General features: G+C 46.8%; 1 protein-coding gene and 1 long non-coding RNA gene across 2 annotated transcripts in view; one reads left to right on the top strand and one right to left on the bottom strand.

Moving 5' to 3' along the window:
- The window catches only part of HS3ST1 (heparan sulfate-glucosamine 3-sulfotransferase 1), a 30,380-nt gene extending 14,178 nt beyond the window's left edge, over window positions 1-16,202 (bottom strand). The window contains exon 1 of the mRNA XM_072806143.1: window positions 16,060-16,202. The gene's annotated coding sequence lies outside the window, so the exon portion shown is untranslated. The remainder of the gene's footprint in view (window positions 1-16,059) is intronic.
- Window positions 16,203-20,287: 4,085 nt separating this feature from the next.
- Window positions 20,288-24,315, top strand: LOC140610477 (uncharacterized). Its single transcript, XR_012012122.1, has 4 exons — window positions 20,288-21,316; window positions 22,195-22,322; window positions 22,876-22,984; window positions 23,607-24,315. It is a non-coding gene; the product is annotated as an uncharacterized lncRNA (long non-coding RNA).
- The last annotated feature ends 778 nt before the right edge of the window (window positions 24,316-25,093 follow it).

Below are 25,093 nucleotides of genomic sequence, written 5' to 3'. Positions count from 1 at the left end.
TTTACAGCAGGAAACACTCAGGTCATAAATTCGAAGATCCTCTGCCCTCTTGTATCTACCTAAAATGTGAGGGCTTTAGAGAATCAAGAAACAAAACTGTTTGTCATGGCAAGACACTATTATGCAAAACTCCAAACAAAATGATTACTATGAAAGTAAACCATATAGTTTCATCACTTGTGCTGGCATCAGTCTAACACTTCAAAGGTTAAAGGTGGCAACATATATTAAATTTCTACACTGCTGAGGTCTTTTGGATAATGGGAAACAATAGAGCTTCTAGCAGGAAAAGACGGTTCCCCTGAGTAGGATCTCCCTAACTGCACCTGCTTCTTTGGTTCTATTCAGATCATATTCAGTGTTCCTTCAATGAATATTAATTGAACTTAAGACCTGATTAAAAGGTGGGTCAATTAGATTTGGGGATAATCTATGAAGGATGCTTGGCCATTACTGGAACCAAACAAGATGACTAGCATTATATGGGATGTTTCTCAGTGACAATAAAATATACAATTATAAGAAGCCCTTCAGCCTGGGGTTGGGGCAGAGGGGTTGCATGTAGTGTGCTAAGATTTCCCTTTACTGTACCCTAAAGGGTCAACTTAAAAACCTTCCCAGCTGTATGGAGTGAGTTTACCCCAGGGTTTTTTCTTGCTTAGAGTGAGATATGTAAGTTTGGGAGTGAGCAGAATTGCTTAGGACAACAGAAGAGGGATGAGAGCCTGCCACAGGAGTCCAGCTACTTGGTTCTTACCACATAGAATACTCAGAATCTCTCTAAATAAAGGAAGAAGAAACCTCTGAAGAATATTAGCATGCAGAGAAAACCAAAGCATCTGTCCATCCAGGATACCCATAAATCAGAGCCAAGATCTAAATAGACTTGCTATGTACCAGGCACTGGAATTGGAGACAAAACTGACATCCTGTCCCTTCCCTCAAATGCCTCATGCAACACTGCAGGGGTCAGGTGGAAACTGGGGGGAAGGGCGCACAAAGAGTGTGGCAAATGCATTGGGGTTAGGTCTGTAAGGGAGCTCCTGCCAGGCTGCTTGTTAGCAGGGCAGAAAGACTCACAGTCAACAGAATAATGTCCATACATGCATCACACTTAAAACCTTCTGGCCACATTCATGTGTCATGAGATAAGAACTATAGCAGGGACACCTGGGTAGCTCACTGGTTGAGCATCTGCCTGTGGCTCAGGTCGTGATCCCGGGGTCTAGGGATCAAGTCTCCCCACAGGGAGCCTGCTTCTCCCTCTGCCTGTGTCTCTGCCTCTCTCTGTGTGTCTCTCATGAATAAATAAATAGAATAATTTTAAAAAGAACTGTAGCAGACTGACATTTAGAAATAGTTTATTTTTGTGTTTCAAGATCAATGAAAAATGATGTGAGAATGCATTACCATGTTCCATTGACTGCACTTCTTTCTCCAACTCCTGGTGAACCAGAAGGAAAAAACAAAGGCATTATTAGCTGGGGAGGGAGTGAAGGAGAAACAGGAGTCTGCGTGGGATTTTCTATATTACTCCTTCTTGGAGCTATGTCAGTTGAGTTTGCAGGGACCCTAGTAGGGTTCTCTCATGAGGGACCCCAGCCAATCCCTCCCAAAAGGAATCTATTGGCCAAAATCTGTATGAGTGTGCACGTGTGATTGCGAGTACTTATGTGTTCATGTTTATAGGCATGTGTGTATGCACCTATGTGACAGCTCCAATGATGAACTGAGTTTTCAAGACTTCCTGATCTCTAACATCCCTCAAGGCCATTAACACATTAATGAAGCCAACACGAATGTTGAGGCCCTGCAATCTGCCAGCCCATAGGATGTTTCTAAGACAATGAGTTTCCAGGGGTGCCAAAAGAACAAAAGTGACTGAGGCTACATTGCCTTTTAACCTTGACAACCACTTTCATCCCCCCCACCAACTGGTCTGAACATGCAGGAGGGTCTTGTCTCCAGATTGGTACCAATCCTAAACCAGCAGGCTCATTAGTGTCCAATATGTCATGGGAAAGGAGTAGGATTGACAAGGAAAAATGGTTCCAATTAAATGAGGCTTTGAGGATCATACTGAGATTTCTGGTTTTGGCTTTCCATAATTCATCTTCAAATGCTTAGAGTCACAGAGACAAAGACATTGAATAATGTGAGTTACCAAAATGGATTAGAAAACTGGATTTCAAGGGGACTTCCTCTTATGAATACTATCTTCCTTCTTCCTTTCCCCAGACACTGCCCAGGAGTCTAGGCTCAGGACACAGACCTCAGGCCTCCTGAATGCTGGCCCTCTCCCTAGCATTGACCAGGGACACCGGAAGAAGATGGGTCCCCTCTCAGCCCCCAGGGGTCCCACTGTCTAGGAGGAGAGATATGGAAACAAATACTTCTAACTCAATGAGGTTATGAAATCGACACTATTTTAGCAACTTCAAAATTAGCCAAGAAGAGGGTAGTTTGGGACATGCTTCATGAAGAGACCCCTGAGTAACATTCTGAGGTCTGGTGGTTGGACAAAAATCAAGTTCAATGCTTTTAATCAAAATCTGACATAAAGCCTATGAAAAGGACATACGGAAATGAGAGAATGGTGACAAAAGATCTAAGCAAGTGAGTTCAGATCTACTGGGATTGTCTTAGTTATTCGCCCATGGAGAAGTCACTTTCCTCTCTGGGCCCCCACCAAAGAAAGGGAATGCTTTTTCTATCATCCTGAGTGGCTATAAGAATTAAATAAGGTATTATAGGAAAAAAAAAAAAAAACCCTTAGCCCATCTGACACAGGATAGGTCGATCCTTAATACATAGGACCTCAATAATATTTGCTCAATCAGCAGTAGCTTGATGACCTTGGCTTGAAGAGAAGAACAGAAGGACACTAATAGCCATAATTTAGGTTTTATAACAACTAGTCTGCTTAAATAAATAATTGTCATAAGAAAGAACAACAACATTCCACCAATTGGCAAATCAGAAAAAGAGCATTCTTCGGTGAAAGCAGAAAATTCTGTTGTGTAGATAGCTATGCAGAGAGATGCAAATGATTAGAAAAAGCCAGAATTCAAAGCATAAAGTGGCCCTTAATGTAATGTTTTTAAAGGACAACGATTATGAGATAATTAGCCTTTGTGCCATCTTTAGCAGAGGACCATAAAGCACTACTCAAGTGAGAAAAGGCAGCAGGTGAAGGCACTTGTGAACACATGGGAGAGTTGAAATCAGCAGGTCCTGTGGCCTGTGTAACCAGGATCCTAACAAGCGGCTCGATGCCAACCCACAGCCCTTCTGCTGCTTCTTCAGGAATCTGTGTGGTGAAGGATGAGTGGCTGGTGATCATAAGCCTGCAAGGCAGGCCCGAGCATCAAGACTGAAGGTGTAAAGATGTCCCTGGAACAGGACTGGATGAGGCTGGGGTCCTGCTGGGATGTGCTGGGGTCATGGCTGAGATAGGCAGGGTCCTGGGTAGCAGTGACTCTACCCAGCAAACATTTTCTCAGACACCCTAATTCCCTGGTGGGGGACATAGGATAGTCACCCATCTAAGCTCCAGAGAAAGGAAGTGCAACACCAGCCTCGTCTCAGAAACTATTTCTATTTCTCATAATGGCACTTTAACTTCCCAACCCCACCACCGGAGGAGACCCTCCCACCCCTTCTCACCATGAAGGTCCCCCTATCCCTCAGCAATCCTGCACCGACATCCCAGACCCGGCATGAGGGGGTGCACAGCTCTAGAAGCAGTGGTGTGTCCTGCCCTCCGGGGAAGCTTTTTCCTGAGGGATGCAGCTGGGCCGGCAAGTAATTACACCAGTGTCACCTGTGTGGGAAGGCACGCTCCAGGACGACTGAAAAGGCAGGGCCCCAGTCAGGCCACGCTAGGCTAAGCGAGATAAACACCCCCTCCTCAAGCAGCACTTCCTCCCTTAGCTGTTTGTCGCATGTGGGTTGGTGGCAGGCCTCTGCTCAGTGAAGTCTCGCAGAGACCTAGAAAGACAAAGCACCTGCTGTCTCAAATAGCGCATGTCACCGAGTCAGAGGGGAAAAGCAAATGCACAAGGCATGAGCCGGCTCTCAAAGCTCTGGGCCAGATGTGACACACATCACTTCACTTTGTGCACAGCAAGTCACACGGCCACGCTGACCTTCAAACAGAGCACAACTCTAGGGTGGTCCACAGGGCTACCAGGAGCATATTCATCACGCAGTGGGGGCAGTGGATCGGGACAACACCCTAGACAAGCCTGAGAGAATGATAGTCTGAGCCTGGGGAGAACGACAGAAGGAACAACTCCCACCACACAGGGTGGAATGTCCACAATCCTGACTGATTGAGGGGACTCGGGGTGGCTGTGCTGTGGTCTGAAGGTGAGGTGTCCTGTAAAACAGGTAACAGCAAGGGAGAGGCTTGAAAGATGGGAACCGGAGTGCCATGCTGCAGGAGGTGAATTTGTACTACTTTTATTATAAAAAACAAAACAACAAAAGGAAAGCTAGCCTTCTTTGATCATCCACTGAGCACATTAAATACTCTGTAGGAATCACCACATTTCATCCCCACAACTCCGAAACACAGGGTATCCTTAATCATTTCTTGGATGCCAACTGTCTGCCAGGCAGGTTCAGGTTTGATCCAGCTTTGGGAGCTCTGGACAACATCTCCAGCCTCCTACAATTTAATCTACTGAAACAGATTAAACATTAAATAGGTAAGTGTATAAAAATGCATAATTAAAAGTCATGAAGACTACGTGAAGTTTAGAGATTATTACCTTACCCCAGGCGATGCTGCCATGAATCAACGTGGCTAGCCCCACATCTCTCCCTGTGTTTAAGGGTCCTGCACTGAAATGCTAATGCCCTAAGTCATGGGGATCCAGGACATTAGGTTCTAAACATCAGGGGTTAGGGCAGGGACCTGATGAGGTTTTGCAAAATTTGCTTGGGTCATGGGGAGGGATTAACGTAGAGAACTACTGCAGATTGCAAAAGATAGTAAAAGTTACAAAGCTGGGAAAGAAAATCAAAGTGAAAGGAGAAGAATAGAAGATTTGTATTTCAGCTGAAGACAGCTCAGTCATGAAACTGAGCAGGACCAATCGTCTGCTGCAAGGACTGCAAGGTACGAACAGGAGTGTAATAGTTGCTCAAAGGCAAGAGAGACCATTTCGGGGTTACTGTATTCAATTAATTGCTCTCTTCCACCATTTCAAATGACTGTGTGCCTCTATTTCCTCTTCTGTAATTCTGACCTGTGGGCTTGTGAGCAAATTTTTGGCAAATGGAACCTACTGTTTTTTGTTTTTTTTTTTAAGATTGTATTTATTTATTTGAGAGAGAGTGCACAAGCGCGGAGGGAGGTGTGGGTAGGGGCAGAGGGAGAGGGAGAAGCAGGCTCCCCACTGAGCAAGGAGCCCAACCAAGCTGGTGCTTGATCCCAGAACCCTGAGATTAGGACCTTAGCAGAAGGCAGGTGCTTGACTGAGCCACCCAGCCGTCCCCCTACGCGGGAATCTTGCACAGGCTTTTCAGAAAGATTTCCTTCCCCGATTAAAAGGAGAGAGTTCCCCCCACCTTGCTCACTTCCTAAGTTAGAGCAGGATGATGAGAGGGGCCACTGCCACCTGGGAACACCACGGCCCTCTCACTCCTTGGAGGGGGATCAGCCAGGAGGAGGAAGCAGGCTGGAAAGGGATACACAGCTAGATCCTCAAGGACCTCCCTGCTTTTCAAATAAAATCAGCCTTACCAGCACAAAAAGGTAACAGGTGCTATGAACTACTGCATTATGGACGTTTAGTCTGTACTAGCTCAAACAGGTGTTTTCCATGTATTACATCATGTGATTCTCACCACAAAAGCCCGTGAGGAAGTACAAATCCAGTGAACAGGTAAGGCAACTAAGGTTTGCAAAAACAAAATCATTCCTCCAAAGTCATATAATAAGCTCCCTTCTGGACCAAGGGGGATCCTCTTGTGGCCAGAGTCACCACGATCTTCAGAGGATGCTCTCCCCTTGAGAAAGACTGAGGAGGATGGGCCCATCCCCATGGAAATGGTCGGTTCCTATGCTGTGTGCAGACAGGGCTTAGAGATCAAAAGCATGAAACCACTTCACAGGGAGTAACAGGGCAGGAGAGACGCCGCCCTGAAACCCTCTTTAGAAGAGCTGATGCTTAACAAATGCAGATTTAAAACCAAACCAAGAGCAACAAACCCCCTTGCAGTTGAGAGGACCATGAAAGGCACCATGGCCAGTCCCTCCACAAGATGGCACTGGGTCCCTTTGTCTTTTGTCTTTATCTGTGACTTTGTGCTGTCACAGATCGGGAGAGAGGCCTGAGCTTCACTTTTTATATCCCATTCCCTGTTCTCGCCCAGCATCTCGCCAAGACAGCTTTGTGTCCTTCCCTCAAGGGCATGGGCATTCAGTTGGGGTCCTGAGAAGCCCTGGGGAAGGGTGGGGAGATGGCATGTACTTAAATGACACCATGGGGATTTAGACCAAGTCTCCTGAAGACTGCCTCTTTACAACACGTCCTGGCCTTCCCTGTTCTTCGAACTCTTCTGGTTATTATTATTTTTTTTATTTAAATTCAATTACTCCAGATAAAGTACATATTTAGTTTCAGATGTAGTGTTCAGTGATTCAGCAGTTGCGTATAACACCCAATGCTCATCCCATCACGTGCCCTCCTTAACGTCCATCACCCAGTTTACTCCATCCCTTACCCACCTCCCCTCCAGTGAGCCTCAGTGTGTTTCCCAGTGTTAAAAGTCTCTATGGTTTTTGTTTTTGTTTTTTTTTTAAATAGTTTCCCTGCCCTAGCTTGTCCAGTTCCTTTTCTTCCCTTCTCTCTTGCTTGGGATCCCCCTCCTCTCTCTACCACGCCTGCCCTAACAGCCCCTTCTATACCTTCTCTCCATGCCTGTTTTTCACCTCTTGGCTCAGAAAATGAAATAAGTGTTGCTTAAATTATACAAATTAAGTTTAGAGAAATAAAGAGCAAAAGTCTCAGATGCCCTCCCATGAATATGATGCGTGAGATCAATCCTGGTCTCTGACGTGACCCTGTGCAATCTAGAGCTTACGGCTGGCTTCTGACATCCCAATAACGGCCTTTCTTTTTATGTTAACCATGATTCAGGCACTGTGGCAATGCTTGCCATACTCATTTGGTTTAATGTGCACTAAACGATCATCTGCAACAATTTAAATTTATGCCCATTTTGCAGATGTGGAGATGGAGGCTTATTAGCGATGAGAAGTAATTCGCCCCCTGCGGTGTGGCTGAGAAGCGGCAAAGTGGATTCTAACCAGATCTCAAGTTGCAGAAGCCTGTGTGCTAACTGTTGTGTCATTTTGCCCCCTTTCTGGTCCAGGCTGCGCAGAAGCACATGGCTAGTGAGCATCTCGGGTTAAATGCGGATTTAGTAATGTTCTCTGCAACAGAAACTAATGATCTGGGCATGAGCAATATCTCAGTACCTAAGAAAGCCTAAAACTGCTTTGGAAAGTCCACATGCAACAGAAGCCTTGTTAATTTAGTTCCCCACCAGGTTATTACCTAAAATGGAAACGCAACATTTTCACTGCCATCCTCAGAACAACCTACTCCAGTGGTCTTAGGGGAGCTCTTTGACTCAATTTATCACCTGAGGTCATCTACTTGGAGGAGAAAGTCTGGAATGCCCCGGAACAGTTTTATTAGCTTTGGATTCAGCGGATGAGGGAGCGTTTGCAGGTGTGGGTTTTCAAAGCACAAAGTTTCCTTCAGTGGCCTCAATGGAGCCCTTGTGTGGGCCTCGTCGTTGCAATCCCAGCCCTACAGGAACGTGCTCGGAGCAGTATTTGTGTGGAATAAGGCACTGCATTGGTGGACTAGACGCTACCCTGGTGACCTCATGGGGTGGAAAGACTGTCTTCCAGAGGGTGTTGGGAATAATCCGGCGCACACTGTCACCCCTTGGGAGAGAATCTGTCTCACTTACGAAGTGCACTGTGAGACCTCATTGGACTCACAGTTCTTTTGCTTCTTTGAGCAAACAAATAAGCTTTTGCCTTGCTTTGATCAGTTGCTTAGCTCACCAGAGAAAACAACCCTTCCTTTTTCTCCTTGGACCACACCCTGGTCCAAGGTCAAGATGACATCACCATCAAGATTACTGTGCCCTCCCTGTTCCAGCTTCCTAAAGTTCCAGTACTTTCACCAAAGTAATCACTCAGAACCGTCGCCACAAGAATAGGAATGTTTAAATAAAAAAATAAAATGCAGGGCCTTCAGTTAGATTTGAATTTCATACAACAAGGAATAATCCCTTAATATTTAGAATCTGGGATACACCTGTGCTAAAACATTACATGTCGGTTCTCTGAAGTTCAAATTTAACTGGATGTCCTGTATTTTTAGTTGTAAAACCTGGCAATGCCACACAAGAACATACGTGTTCTTGAGCATTAGGCTAAGCGTTGCATATTGGCACTCTCCTATCATTCTCATTAGAACGACGACAAAACTGAAGCCCAGAAAATTGTCTATATCTCAGGATGACACAGTCCGTAAGGGCGAGATGACAAATTCAAACAGATGTGACTTCAAAAGCCTTGCTCTCCCCACCACAGGGAGAACTCCAAAATCTAATCCCAGAAATCTGTCCCTGTCACCTTCTCCCTCCTTCCTATCCAGGACACTGGGGGGGAAAAAAAAATCTGGTGTAAGACGTAATTTAAATAAAGTGCCAGCGAGTTTTCTGGAGGAGGCAGCCAGCCCGCGTTCGCTCCTCGCCACTCGAGTATTTATTTTTCTGAGCACAGCGAGGCGAGCATGCTTTTCATTTCAGCTGCATCTGCAATCACCTTTCTCCTGCTGTATTTAACTGCTGATACAGGACTCTGATTTACTAAACTAAGGAGTGGAGACATTTACATAAAACAGCTTACTGCAGGGTGTACCTAATCGGCAGGAATTCTAGGGGAAATTCAACAAGACACAAAATGCATCTCGGAAAGTGCTGAAATGGAAGTTCTCCACGAATGAAAGGAGATGCGAATGTTTTAAATCTAAATATATTTCTTCGTTTATATAAAAATATGGGCTCCTCTGGTCCTCCAGGGACTTAAGGAGTTCCACCTTGAGCCATCTGCTCACTGCAGGTGGAGGAGAATCGCGGCTGTGGATCTGGGGTCTCCCGTCCGTCCTCCTCCTGAGGATCTGAGAAAAGTTGCCCAGACTTATCACACTAAACAGAAATAAGGAATTATTAGATGTTTCATTCTTTTCTCTTCTTTTCCCCCCATTTTTAAAAAATTCTTTTAAAATCTCTTTCATTCTTTGCATGCCAGAGTGCTTTTGCACAGCCAGGATCTGTTCAGCGAAGTGGGAGGGGGGTGTAAAGATGCCAGTTATTCACCTGGATTGACCACACAGGGAATCCCTAATGGGGACCAATGAGGCCTCAGTGAGGGTTTGGGGGGGGGGTCTATACAAATGTTGACTCTGTTTTATCATCCTTTTTTGGCTCTTCTCTCCATGCCTCTCTCTTTCCTTAAATATTTCTTCCCTCATGAAACCTTCCCTAGTTCCCCCAGAAAGAAACGTTGCCTGTTGTTTCTTTTCTGAGTAACCACTTGGAAGGAGGCACACTGTTCTAGAAGCTGGTGGGAGAAACACTGGTGCTGGTCCAGATGTCTGCTCCCCTGGGGCAGGGATTCTGATGGAGAGTCAGAGAGGGTAAGCAAGTCAGCCGAGGAAGGAACAAGTAGCAAGATAAACATTACTGCCACAAATCCTGCTATGAGACAAAGTATTGCAATGAAAGAAATAAACACAGTGATTGGAGGGAGGTGTTCTCCAGGAAAGGTCTGTCCACAAGCAGAGGCCCAAGCACAGGGCCTTTACCACCCCACCTGTATGCAAAAACATGCTAATTTATATGACTGCCATACTGTAAATTCCCTATAAGGAGAAAACCTATTTTTTTTTTCCTGCATAACTGCCACCATGGTGACGACAGTCAATATCCAAAAGCCTGGGGCAGTTTGGGGGAGGGTGTATCAGGGTTTCAAAGGGCATAAGTACGGTTCACACATAGAACCAATTTTTAAAATACTTCATGAATAAATGAAATAAAATATTCTCATGAATAAATAAATACAGTCATTTCATGAGAGACACACTGAGAGAAGGGCAGAGAGACATAGGCAGAGGGAGAAGCAGGCTCCCTGCGGGGAGCCCGATATGGGACTGGATCCTGATCTGGGAACTCCTGGATCATGCCCTGAGCCCTTAGCCGAGGGCAGACAGAACGCTCAACCGCTGAGCCACCCAGGCATCCCAATAAATATAGTCCAAAAAAAACAAAAAGAAGGTGCCGAATATCACAAACTCAGCAGTAAAGACAGCCTTCCTACGCTACTTGCTCACCTTAGTTACCTACTCTGTTGTCATCATTTATTAATGTCTTCCATGCTGGTCTACAATTTCCTTGAGGACTGGTCCTTGATGGGTTTCATTCATGAATGTATTCCAGCACTTAATCCAGTGTCTGGCACAAGGTGGACACTCAATAAATGGGCTCAGTAGTCAATTTCATTAAAATTAAGAGAACAGTCTGCTATCAGGAGTTTACCCACAATAGCAACTCCGAGAATATAATCAAGGGTTCAACCTCCAACACGCAGAAATCTTTCATGTCAGACAATGACATTGTGCTTTGAATATGTTGAGTCAGAGACTGAACTGAGATCCCTGGCTACCCGCCTGAGGTACCCTGGATTCTCAGATGGATCTTCCCCTGATTTACTCTTAACACATCACTACCTAATGTAGGACAGATCATACTTCTTTATTTTGCTTTTGTCTGTCCCGTCCTCTAGAAGGCAAGTACAAGGGCAAGGATTTCCATCTGTTATCCCCTACTGATGACCGGCGAGTAGCAGGATCCTTGGTCCATGGTCGGAACTCAGTACGCACATGTTAAAGGTCTAAATGTGATCGTTGTAACTGCCTCCTAAAACAGGGGACAGGAACAACACAAGCAAACACTCCATAAACACAAAGGTCAACTCACTGGATTGCCATCTACACAGCACACCCTATACAACATTGCCCCAACATTCCAGGTAACTAATATTACTGAGTCTCATATTCCCACCAATTTCTCTTCTAACCCCAGAAACCAGAGGCCATATACCGGAGGCCTGTGGGACAGATATAAGGCCTACCTACTGAAGAGTTCTGCTTGGCCCACATATTACTTTAAAATATTGACTTAGCTGCTGGCACTTAAAACTCAGTAGGTTCTATCTAAAATTGTGAACTTACAGCCCATTTAGGAGGAAAAAAAAAAAAAAAAAGGAAAATAAGATGTGGCAGGGCTTGGCGGGAGGTCCAACTGGCAACCCTAGGTTGGGTCTGAGCTCCAGTGGCCACACTTCTGGCCCAGGCCCAGGTCCTGAGGCCCCTTTCACTCAGGCTGTGACAGGCCTGGCCTCCGAATGCATTTCGGTGTGCGACCCCTGCTGGAAAGTTACCAAAAAGCAGGCAACATGGAGAAAAAAAGTAAAGATGCCACTGGGATCTATTTCTGTTATGTTCAAGCCATTCCTCGGAAGAATAATGTATTCATTTTTCTAGAACTCTGGTGGTACCACATAACTATTGACAAACTATGGCCCGGTAAATATTATTCTAACGGCCTGAAAATGCTATGAGCTTAATTCCCTGTGGGTAGAGGAGGCTGAGAAAGCTTCATGCCGGAGGCAGGCCTGAAGATGGATCGGGAGAGGCTGTCCATCAGCTGGCTACAATGCTGGCTAACTCAAAGAGAAAAAGGAATTTACTTGAAGACTAAGGATTACCTCTAGGAATTGATTAGAAGTTGAAAAGCCAGGCTTGTTAAAAGAGAAGGAATGAAGGGAACCTTAGTTAGTGTCAGGGAACATGTCAGGATCATGCCATGGGAACAGCACCCCGGGGAAATCCTGAGATATTCATGCTGCTGCTGACGCCACTTGATTCACGACTCTGGGTGGTAAATGAACACTTAGCTGTCCTTGTGTCCTTTAGCTAGTCCCTCAAGATGCCAGGTCCCAGGTGAGATCATCCTATGGACCTCGGCTCAGGGCCCGGGGAGACAATAAGGAGAGAGAGAAAGCTCCATGAGCTTTCTTGAAAAGTCCCTCCATGAGCACCTACCAACATGCTGAAGTCCACTACAGATGAGGAGGACTTTAGGTAATGAGGGGAGGGATAGGCAATGCAAACAGTGCAGCGGAGCAGAACAAGAACAGACAGACCAGAACTCCAATCTGGAATCCTTTGTACCTTCAGAGAATCAGTTAACTTTCCTTCTGATCTGCAGATTCCAGATCTTTAAAATAGAAATCATGCCATCTGCCCATGCACAGCACAGGGTTGCTGTGAAGATTCCATTCAAGCATTCATTCACTCATTTCAAAAAATACTTATGGAGCCTTTATTAAGTGGCTAGGCACTTAGCTAGGTCTTGGGGGCAAATCTGGACCACCGAAAATGAGAGCCTGTGCTTTATGCTGATGACAGTTTTAGACAAGGGAGATTCAGGTCATCTCCTGGAACTGATCATGTATCACTTTTCCCCAACTGATACGCTCATCTGCAACTATCTTCCGTTTCTGATTAATCAGCATCAAGGCCCTTCCTCCATATAGATATAGTTATATAGATATAGATATATAGATATGACTTAGGACATATAAAATCCATGAAGTTAAAAAGAAAAAAAAAAACTCTAAAAAAATTTAACTCTGATTCTGAAAACAGGAAACTAACCATTCTGAGAAGCACTGAGGCCTGGCACTAATGGATTTCAGGTGATCACAAGGAGATACTGGACCATTATATGAAATCCTCTCCATTTAAAGTTGAGCATATGCGATTCACGCAGACATACACAAATTGTAATTAAAATTAACATTAAAATAGACCAATAGGAAAAGCACGTTAAGTAGCCCTGAACATTTTCCACCAGGGTTTTAGAATTGCCGAAATGCTCTTCACATACATTTTCTCACTTTCTCATAATAACCTTTCAGTCTAATTTTCAGAGGAAGAATCTTGAGAGATCTTCTCCCTGAGAGAGGGAAAGATAATTTGCTTCGGGTCTAGGGCAAGAAGCTGGCTCCAAATCCAGCTAGCAGGCTCGCCAGCCTCCCCACTTAGGGCAGTTTCAGAGGGAAACACTGGGTCATTGGTGGAGTTGAAGGAAGATAGATCAAAGCTGTGGGAAACAACTCAATGACCCCCTGAAAAGTTCCTGCATTTCCTACATAGCAGCTAGAACATTACCACTCCCCAGCTTCACCTTCACCCCCTCCAAGACTAAGACTGTCTCTCTGAACAAGGACTCTAGCTTGGAGACAAGCCTGCAACCTGCTGTCTGAGCCCTGACTCATCAGGACTTCTCCATCATCTCCATCAGGACATCAATATATTTTAGTGTTGCTCTCCCCAATCTCTAGCCTCAACAGAGAGAACAGACTCAGTACTCACGGTGGGTATGTGCTACCCTGGGTAGATGCCCTGGCAGAGGGAAAAGCAGTCCATGTTTCCAGCCCCTCCAGTCACCACCAAACGGTGATTCCAGGTAAGAAAAGCTTCCACACTGCTTTCCCTTCAAAGAGTTCTTTCAAGGCCTTTCCAGCAAAGGAGTTTCCTCTTTTGACAACAAAAGCACAAGCCTCTACTGTCTTGTGGAGTCCCAGGAAAGGGTTCTGAACATCTACGCTGTGCAAAGCACCTCTTTAAGCTGGAGGATTCATCGCTTCATACCAGGGTTCCCAATGACAGAACTAAGACCCCTGGGCTTTTCCAGATCTCAAATCCAAGTTTAACGTACCACTTTCTCACCAGTTTCCCAAAGGAAAAAAAAAAAAAAAATTCCCATCTTAAAGCTGCAGTGCATCCTACACCAGGCTGCCTCACCAACCCTCACTCAATGCTACTGTCCTAATTAACTCCTGGGACTTAGGAGTGAGTGCGCAGTCACGAAGTTGTTGATCCCCCCCCCCCCCACACACACACACACACACACTCGGCTGAGAGTTAGAGGGACCCACGGAAGCCCGGAAAGGCTCCTTAAGAAACTGATCTTTTTCTTCCCAGCGCTGGAGAAAACCTTATGTAACACAATGGTCCATTTGAACACGTTCCTTCTTCAATTTTATGGGAATAAAAGAACGTAAGCCCTGGAAATAAAAAAGGGTAACACGGGGATGCGGATTTGCAGCCGAAGCGTCCACCTCCTGGAATTTCACGAGGTCAGGCTTATTCGAGGTCAGACTTACTCTAACTGCACCCAATCTTTACTGAAAACGCCGAAAGCAAGAATAATTCCAAGCGCCAAAGGATGGGCTTTAGAAATACAGGCAGGCAGAAGTTAGGTTAAGTTCCCCCTCCCCCCACCCCGCTCCTTTTTAAGACGGAATTCCTGGAATTAACCCTTGAGTGGAAGCTGATCATTGCATTTCAATCTTTTAAAGTGCGATTGGGCTGCAGAGCGAGAACGCACGAGTTGGGACCCAAAGGATCCTGCGTGCGCCCGGGCTGCAGCCATAGAAGCCGGCCAAGGAAAGAGCCCGGGACACTAGGGACCCCTCGGGGGACCGGCTGCCCAGGCGAGCGGCGGGCGGCGCAGCCGAGGGCGGTGCCGGGTTTCGAGAGCGCTGACCGAGGGAGGAGGACCCGGTACACTCCACCCGCAATCCCTTGGTCATTCCTTGCAGCTGCTCCCAGCTAGCAGGGTGCCGCTGCTGGGAGCGCAGCGCGAAGAGAGTGGATTTGGAGTCGCCTCCCCAGAATCTCCCCAAAGCATCTTCTCGCAAGTAGTGGATAAAAATAGCCCTCGGATAATGCTGGGGGAGGAGCGAGACGCGCGCGAGGCGAGGCACCGCGAGGCAACGTCTGGTCCTGCACGGTGGAGGGTGGAGGAGGGATGCGGCCCCGCTCGCGAGCCAGCGGCCTGGGTGCGCGGGGAAGCGCGGGCGCCCGGCGGCGGAGGAGGTGACTTGGGAGGCGCAGAGCGCCGGCACTCAACCGCCGAGCCCAGCGCACCCCGCACCCGCGTCCTGCATCCCCGCTTCTCCATCCTATTCCCCGGCTCTGGAAGCCGGCCCTCCGGCTCCCGGGACAGGCTGGGGCCAGAAGGGGGAGCAGCGCGCGGTCCGCGTCCGGCTGGGAGAGCGCACCTGGAGACGGCAGGCGTGCGAGTGCGCCGCTGGGGCCGAGAGGGGTCGACTCGCTCGCTCCGCGGGTGGGCGCCACGCCTCCCCCGACCCTCACCTGCCGCCACCACCCAAGGTGCTCCAAATAGAAAGACGCAGGGGAAAAAAACAATAGGTAAAAAGTAAAATGAAAAGCAGGACGGTGTAGAACTGCCATTCGGAAAAGAGGCGACCTACTGCCCGTAGCCTTCATCTCTCTCCTCCCGAGCATCCCCGCCCCTCGGGAGGTGTCCCACCTTCTCCTCCACTCTGGCCAAATGCAAAGGCAAAGCAGACCTCGGTTTCCTCCCCCCCGGGATGCTCTCTCGACTCACTGACTTTTGCTGACTGTATCCCTGGCCCCGGTTCCCAGCCGGAGCGGTACCCGGGCTCTGCTGCGCGCGGCGCTCCGGCTGCCCTGCACCGTCCTGGGGAGATGCGGCGGGCACCAGCGAGCCCCCTGACCCGGCTGGGAGAGGATCCAATGCACAAAGTCACAGACCCGAATGTCTGTCCATTAAAAAAAAAAAAAAAGAAAGAAAGAAAGAAAAAAGAAAGAAAGAAAAAACAGAAAACAGTCCCTCAAGATTTGCAGAGCTTATTAGGCAAGCAGAAGGTGAGAAGGATGGGAAACCCCGGGTCTCTCCTTCCTCGTTCCCCCAACATCCACTCCACTTGCTCCAGCCCCGACTCACCTTGGGCTCTGCGCTCGCTCCAAGTCCCAGACGCCAGGTGAGGGCCCCCCGCCCCCCCCCCCCCCCCGTCTTGCCACTCCCCAGGCTGGCTGGCCCCCGCCCCAAGCGCGCTGCACTCACCTGAGCCGCGCCGCTGTCGAGCCGGTCCGGCGCCCGAAGTCGGCTCTCGGGCTGAGCCATGGGCAGGGCCGCGGAGCACCGGCGGCCGGCGGACGAGCTTCGGGGCGCCTCGGGACGGCCGGCCGAGGCAGGGGCGCGGGCACCCGCGGAGACCCGGCGGTGGCGGCGTCTGGTGGCTGCCGGCGCGCCGGGGACTGTGCAGGCGGGAGGCTAGGCGAGCAGTCCCGCCGAGGGGAGGAGCGGGAGGAGGAGCAGGAGCAGGAGGAGGGGACGGAGGAGGCCGGGCCCTGAGGGAGAGCGCGCAGGGCAGCGGAGGATCGCGAGCGCCCACTGCTGCCCGGCGCGCTCCGCTGCGGCCCCGAGTCCCGCCGGCGCGGCGTGCGGGCGCCCGGTGCTCGCCTCCCGCCGACAGGTAGCGGACGAGCGCATCCCGGCCCGCCCGCCCCGCGGCGCCGCTGCTCCGGGGGCGGGGACCCGCGCGGCCGGGAGCGTGGGGCCGGTCGTGGGCTGGGGGACGCCTGGGCGGCGAGGCTGGGAGGTCGGGTCCCCTGCGGACCCCCTGCTGGGGAAGGCGAGGCCCGTGCGCCAGCCCCGCCGCCCCCGCCCCCGCGCTCCCCGGCCCCGCGCGGTCCCCGGTCTGCGCCCCTGCCCGTGCGGCCTCACCGCCCGGTTCCTTCCCCGCAGGTGGCCCACCTTAGGCGCGCGTGCCCCCTGCGCCGCCCTGGAGGCCAACGGAGCGGCCCCCGGAGCGCACACGGCCGCCCGGCCCGGACCCCCCGCGCAGGGAGCGGGGTCCCGAGCGCCCCGGCTCGGGCTCGCCACCGAGCACGCCCTGCCCTTCAGCTTCGCGCCCCGGAGTGGATGCGGATTTACCGCGAGAGCGCGGAGAGTTCGCCTCTGGTTTTTGCTAGACCCCAGGGTGGCAAACGTCAGCTCTGAAATGAAGCAGGGGGTGTCCCCCACCCCGATCCTGTGGCTGGAGGTTTTGGGGGGAGAACTCGACCAGCCTCCAAGTAGTTCAACTTCAGGTTTCAGATGTCCAGGGGCGTGGGGTTGGGATCTCCTTACAGAGGCCCGACTGCCCGCTGCCCGCTGCCCGCTGCCCCGTTTACCGACCGAGCCCGAGGAAGCTGCCCTCCTAGGCAGGCCAGCCGACAGGAGGAAATGAGCAAGGAAAGAGAAAAAAAAAAATTGCCAAATGAAAAACAAAGTAATTTACTTTAGGTGAGATTTCAGTAGATCTTCCATATCTTAAACATTGGAAGGTAAATATTTGGAAGAATTCGACTTTGTCATTTAACTTTTTAAAAAAGAAATCTGCCATTAATCTTGCTCGGTATAAAAATGCTTTGCCATTTATGGAATGGTTGCCATAGGAAGTCGACCCCTTTGCTCATGTGTTGTTACCTACTGCCCTTTTAGAAAGCTAAGCAATGACCAGCATTTTCTGGCTGATAAGACCAATAGCATCTGGGAGGCCAAGACCAAGACTTGTGTTGGAAAATAAGCTTTTAGGGGTTTTTGTAACCCTGTCTTCTTCTCTGAGCCAGACTAATATTGATATGTGTATTTTAGATATATATGAATATATATATATATGAATTTGTAAGTCACATTAAAGCCCCATTTTGAAAAGTCTCAGCATTTAAATTTATATTAGCTTAAAAAAAGTGATTTTACTCCCCCACCACTACCCCCCCCCCCCCCCCCCCCCCCCCCCCCCCCCCCCCCCCCGCCACCCCCATTCTGTGAAGCTGCGTAAAATCGTGTAGGAGGTTGTGCAGGTCAAATGGTAGTCTGAGATAAACGCTTGCCAATTACTGGTATCCTTAAGCTCCTACCAGAAGCTAAGCCCAGTGCAGATCATGGGTTCTTCAAAATAGGGAGCAGCTTTGATGTTGTAAGTTTGTGTGATTACTTTTTCTTGAGAGTTCAAAGTGCTTCTGTTTCATGGACTCCATGCAACAGACCACTGTTCATTTGCCAGATGCAAAGGGAGGCTGGCAGTGATTCCGTTAGCTGGGAGCCAAAAACAGGTTAACTGAGCTGCTTAGTTCCCTACTACGAGTCCTGAAAAGAAACTAGAACTTAGGCCCCAGCCCTGAGTCTCTGCTCTAAGCTTCACTTGCAGGAAGCAGCTCCAAGTAGATGGGGCAAAGGATTAAGAATTTGAGGACTGCATTTTTAGCTTCTGTCATTTTTTTTTTAATTTTAGCAATGTTCATTGATCAATGATCAACGTTCTTATGTTTAGACAGTAAGAAAGTATCATTTGGCTCTTTCGTCCATAGTTAGCTTTATGTCTCTGCCAAGACATTTGTCATTTCTCTTCAACAGCCTCCTCTGACCTTTTCTGGGCATAAGTTAGGTTTCCTAACTGGGCATTTATATGCCACCAGAACTCAGCTCTGCTGTAACAACACGGATATTGTATTGACAACATCAGCTTAAAGATTTGTCTTCCCCACTACATTAGAAACACTTTGAGGGTGCCATAGATGATGTCTCCCCAGAGCCTTGCATGGTGTCTGAAACATGGTATACTCCTAAAAAAAAAAAAAAAAAAAAGAGTTTGTAACAATTTCCAAGGACTGCTGAATTAGGCCAGATGTGTTTCCATTTCAGAGCTGTCAGTGTACGAATGGAGGCTCACAGGAGACATGGTGATGGTCCACTTGAAGAATGGCTGCTGTTCATACATATGTGGCCTAAGACTCTCTTACTCGGTGTCATCACGTGGAAAACGAGAGGGTTTTAATAGATGATCTGTATGCTGCTGATATCATAAGATACCAGAGTCTTGTTGAGCACCTAGTATGTGTTCAACACTATGCCAGTACTGAGCAAGAGGTGGACAGTGAAGACACCAGCACTGCCCTAGAGAAGCAGAGAATCTAATCTCAAGGAGAACCTAGACTGACCCCCACAACCCATCTTTACCGAAACTCATTGGCATCAGTTAAGTTACAAACTATGTTCTGCAGAAGAGGAAGGCTGAGACAATAAAATGGAAACAAAAGCAAATGAGCTATGAGTTCAACCAACAATCAGTAATACCAGCTGGGCTGCATTCAAGGCTTTTGGGCCAGGTCCTTGCAAAATGGATTATAGGATATATACATTTTGTCCTTGTACCAACCCTCTTAGAAATTATTATTCTTTTTAATAAAGATTATATTTTTTTTTATTTGAAAGGGAGAATGAGTGGAACAGAGAGAGAGCAGAAGCAGGAGAGAGAGAGAGAGAGAGAGAGGAAGAAGTAAACTTCCCACTGAGCAGGGAGCCTGATGCAGGGCTTGATCCCAGGACTTGGGGATCTTGACCTGAGCCAAACATACACAGACACTTAAACAACTGAGCCACCCAGGTGCCTATATGATTTCCTCATTTTGTGAAAACAAAGGCACAAGAAGTTTATTTTATTTATATTATTATTATTATTATTATTTTAGGCACAAGAAGTTTAAAGTCATGTTATGAGTGAGTGGGAGTAATTAGGACACTAGGGGTAGAGGTGATTTATCCAAGGCAGCTACCATTCTAGTAAGAACTAGACTCCTAGTCCAGTGCTCTCTGTAATTAAATGGTTTGCTTATATTTGCTTTTGTTATTTGTTTGTTTTCTTTCCCCAAATATGTCATGGATGAGGGAGTTTATGAGAAAAGGAGAGAGACAAAGAGAGAGCTGCTTCTCCTGAAGATATTCAGGATCCACAGTACCTCTACCTGCCTGGGCTCACTATGATTTTATCTGTAACTCCTGCCTGTGGGGCTACCTACCTTGTACAGTCTTTCCTCTCATAATGACAGTTTGAATCTTTCAGGTTAATAGCATGAATATTAAGGAGTCCAATGGGATTCTTTATAAGCAGAGGAAATTGGGATCAGGTTAAAAATCCAATTTTAATAAACTTCCCAAGTCCTGATTTAGATGGTGCACTAATGGCTCTTACTGCTGAATCATCTGAAAAGTCAGATGTATTTTTAAAAAGTCCTTGTTGTATGAGAAGCTTGATAGGTGTTGTCTAATTGTACATTGTGCATTCCTGTCTTTATAGAAAAGATCGTGTGCAAAACTGATGAGAACAGATATGCGATGCCACCATCCAGAGAGCTGGCTGGGCAAGAGGTGGTGGGGGAGGGCGGGCATTGGGTTGGAAAGATGATTTTCACTCATTTGACCAAAACAAAGAGAGCATGATTACGCTGTGTGAAAATGGTATCCTCAAATAACTCCAGCTAATTTGATTGTGCTCAGGTCTAGAATTGTTTCCATTTCTTTTGATTTGCTAATTAGCTGGAGCAGCCAGCTTGGGAGAGAGAGAATGAGGGTCAAATCCAGAAAAAAATGTAGGATCAAGACTCCTTCTGACTCACCGCCCCCATCTCCTGCCTCTCCCCTCCCCCAGCCTGTCCAGCTCCCAACTTTACCTACATCCTTAAAAACAATCCACCCATCTATGATGAGTAGATTATGTTATGCTTTTTTGAAAACAGGATGCTTATCCCCTTTATGACACTAGATTTATTCTCTGCATGTGTGGTTGCAGGGTTGAGTTATAACTTTGACCTCTGTGGGACCTCGGCTTCAAAATTAATTAATGAACTAAAAATTAAATTTCATGACTGCATCGACATAAAAACCAATATATTATTCTCATTTATTTCCATATGTATTGAGGCTTGAAAGGTCTAAAAGAAGTTAAAACATTTTTGAGAGGCCCTGAAAGTACCTTGGGGTCCTGTGACTGGCTCTGTGCAGATGGCGATATTGTATAGAATGAATGCCTAATTGATTCAGATAAAGTAGGTATGATAAATGCAATTTTCTGCAGTCCATTTGTTGTGTTGAATAAACAGTCCTAGATAACATATTGCTTTTATTTCTGATCCCGTGTCAAACCTTGCCCCAGATCACACACATCTGTGCTGCAAAAATTGCAATATTGCAAGCCTGAAATGGCCCCCTCTTTCAAATTATCAGGCCCTGCTGCGTGCTGGAATGCCTTCAGGGCAGTGGGAAATTGTGACACTCCCTTTGATTTTAGGTTTGCTGGGACCAAAGCTGACCGATGCTTTGATGAGCAGGTCTTGGTGATTTTCTCTTTTAGGCCTTATTCAAGGACGCTGTTAAGTTCAACTCTCAGGAAAAAAAAAAATTAAAAAATTAAGATCTTGGCCTTTCTCTCCAGCCTCACCAATTGAATTGAAACATCGACTGGGTGCTGGCTATGTCCTTCCCATAGAGCAGCCCTGTGGTAGGTATATTTATGGAGAAGTATAAAATTTAATCCCTTACCTGAAGGAGCTCACAGACATGCATGAACAGAAAAATTACAATTCAGTCGGATGATTCTCACGAGCTCCTGATTCTCTGAACACTAGGGAGATCCAGGGAGCATTTGGACTGTGACTATCATACTCTCACATCCTCCCCACTGTCAGCGTCAAGCAGCATACCTTTCTTAGCAGCTCTCTCCCCTGGGAGTACCCCCTGAAGTTTTCCAGCACGGCCCAATTGTCCCTAAAAACTGACAGGGTTGCCTTCTCTTTTCTAAGTTTTGTTTTGATTCCAGATTTAAAACCCAGCCAAAGCAAGCATCTCTTGAAAGATGCTAGAGTTCTCTTTCCCCAGATTTTTGGAATACTGTGCTTATGAAGAGGTTTACAATGACACTCATAAGAGCCCCTCCTTTATGATGGTAGTATTTCCTAGCATGCTTTGAAGCTCAGACAATTTAACTCTTAAATTAAAATATATATAGGCTTTCATATTTTAAGTGATCAATTTAGCATATCTCAATCTATTGTAGCACTATTTGTTGTAAACTGCTATAAAATTGACTGACTTGTACAAAGTTAGGAAAACCCATCAAACAGTATGGGAAACAAGGAAGAGGTATGTAGAGGTAAATAAAAATCATGGCATTTGCTGATTAGCTTTAGGCTAGGCAATTTGAATGCATTCTCTTTTTATCCCTATTTTTCATATGAATGCAGAGAAGTTAAATAACTTCCTGAGGGTCTCAGAGCTAGCAATGCTGGATTTAGAACCAGGTCAAAATCAAGTCCTTCTATGCTTTCTTTCCATCTCATGATATAATTTTCTCTTTCTTCTTTTTACTGCATGTGTTAGCTTTATGCAACTAGGAAGAGGTCTCCAGTGTATTTTGTATTTTATCTCCGAATGAAGAAGCAGAGATCTGAGTTCCTCTTCATGCCTTGAAAATGTACTTACATTCTAGAAATTTAACTATCCATAAGGTATTTAAATCCAATATTCATGGTATTGTTATAATTGCATTTAGTAAACTAATTGACAAAATGAAATGCTAAGCTTAAAAAGCTCAGTTCTCAGTATAATTGTTTTTCTCTCCCCACATTCAATCAGCCCTTAAAAACAAAAGCTGCTATGGAGATGCAGCTCCCAGCATACTTGATCTCACCTTGGGGCCCTGAATTTCTTGTGGTGCCTCCAACCTCAGCACTGGTGTCCCTGCTCATTCATTTCAGCATCACTGAGTTCTATAGCTCTGACTCTCTGCCAGCCCTGGAGATCAGAAGTGAGCTGGACACAGTCGTCATGCAGTTGGAAATCAGAATTTGTCTTGGGTATCCTATGATAGCTCTAATGCCCTTCCCAGCTCTTGTTCTTTATGTACCCTTGGCCTGCCTTTATGAATTCCCCTCTTTCTAGAAGTGGCAGTGTTTGGCAGGAACACTCTACCTGCCTAGGGAGACAGATGGACTTACTTACTGGCAAACTTGGGGAGAAAACCTGTAGATGCTTCATCAGCTCTGCCCTTCTTCCTCTCAGGAGCAAGCTGCTTGCAGAGAGCATCCAACCTGCTAGGCTTTACTGCTCCTTAGGTGTCCTCCCAGCTGGAGAGATCTGCTCTGGTCTAGGGTTGTCTCTCCCTCCCCAGGTAAGTGCGTCCCATTCTGGTGTTGACCTTTTGGCTCTCACATGGTTACATTCTCCAGCTTCACTTCTATCAGTGAGACCAGACTTACTGGGGTCTCATTCATCCTAGTCTTTGTTGCATGGGCAGGGAAGAGGGGTGCCATTTCTGAGGCCAGTTTAAAACCCCAAAACTGATTAATGCCCTTGATTCCTTTCTTTCCTGGCTGCTGATTCATGTACCCCTTGCCAGAAATCAGAGCTCATTATGTCCTGTCCTGTTCTCTAATTATTACCACGGCCATGGTCTTTCCTGGGGTGGTTGTAAATCTATTGTGTTCATAGTCTGTCTTTTAGCCCTATTCATACTTAGAAAAAGAATGTGAATGAACCTCCCCAGAATTCAGTAGATATCACAAATCCCAAGAGGGCAGGTTCCAGAATCATGTTGCTGGGGTTCTGAAATATTAGCTCTGTGATTTCACCCAAGTTACTTAGCTTCCATTTCTTGCTCGCTAAAGGGGGGGAAATGAAGACACTCTTCTCTTGTTAACTGTAAACCACTTTCCACATAGTACACACTGAAGCCATATCCATTGTTATTACAAAAAGGAACTAAGTCAGATGTCCTGTCCTTTCTTTCTTAGAAAGAAGAAATACAGCAAACCCCATCTCCTTTCCTAAGCACCTGAATGACCTCTGGATTACGGGGCCTTTAAGGGAACAATTCTTCTTGTGAACAGACAACATCTGCCCTAAAACTCATTGTTGCCTGAAAAATCACAGGGGCACAAAGAAGGCCAGTTCTAAAGAGCAAAGCTTTGGGTTCAGGCAAAGCTGAGTACAAACCTCTGCCAGTCCAGTCCATTTGTGTGTCTGCTCTGAACTCATTTCTTTCTTTATAAAACAAACAAATGTGGGGTGACTGGGTGGCTCAGTTGGTTAAGCATCAGACTCTTGGTTTCTGCTCAGGTTGTGATCTCACGGCTCTGGGATCCAGCCTGGCAGGGGCTCTGCACTCAGTAGGGAGCCTGCTTGAGGACTCTCTCCCTCTCCCAACTCCCCACTTAACTCTCTCTCTCTCTTTCCAATGAATAAATAAATCTTTAAAAAAAAAATAAAACAAACAAATGTAATGGTACTTATGCAGAATGCAGTACATTGAGATGTAGGTAAGATGACACAGCTACTGTGCAGCACATAGCAGGTCAATGTTTTCTGAGTGGCTGCATATGGAAAATATTCATTCTGTCCCTGAATTCAGATGGTGCTATTATCCAGAATGTTAATATTGCCTGATCTGACTTGCATTCACCTGAAAAGCAAGTGATGTTGAACTGGCAAAACACAGCAAGAAGTGGGCCCCATGGAAAATCAAACAACTAGCTTATTTTCTTTGGAATAATTGAGAATAGGAGCTGTTTCTTGTGCGGAGCACATTATTCTACCTCTGATTAGGCCAGCTCTAGTCCCCTCACAGGTGGGACATGCCATTCATGCGGGGCATGTAGAAATTCTCCACACTTTTTCTTCCATCATGCACCCAAATAGAGACAGAACAATGACCTCCAAAGATGTCTGTATCCTAATACCTAGAAGGTTAATATGTTTACTTGTATTGTGTCATGAGTTCCCTGGTGCCAATGCCAAAATTCAAGAGGCAAAGTTCTGACTCCCAGGACCTCAGAATGTGACTATATTTCGAGTTAGAGGCTTTATGGAAGTAATTAAGTGAAAATGAGGTCACTAGTATGGGCCCTAATCCAAGGACTGGTGTCTTTATAAGAAGAGGAGATTAGGGCATAGACATGCACAGAGGGACAACTTTGTGAAGTCATGTGGAGAGGGAAGTCATCTACAAGCTAAGGAGAAACGCCCTCAGAGGAAATCCACCCTACCAACATCTCGATCTTAGGCTTCTAAGATCCAGAAAAATGAGGAAATACAGCTCTGTCATTTAGGCCACCCACTTCGTGGTACGGTATTAGGGTGGCCCTAGACAACTAACACAGTCTCATAAAGTACTTGGTGTTGCTTTGTAAGAGAGCGTAGAACTCCTGATCGTTCATACAAATAAGAACATTGCCTTCCTAAAGTCATATTACCCCAGTGCCCTGTTTCTGTTGCCTACCTG

The sequence above is a fragment of the Canis lupus genome, chromosome 2 (genome assembly GCF_048164855.1).
Source record: "Canis lupus baileyi chromosome 2, mCanLup2.hap1, whole genome shotgun sequence".
Lineage (NCBI taxonomy): Eukaryota > Metazoa > Chordata > Mammalia > Carnivora > Canidae > Canis > Canis lupus.
This window is presented reverse-complemented; position numbering and strand designations above follow the sequence as displayed.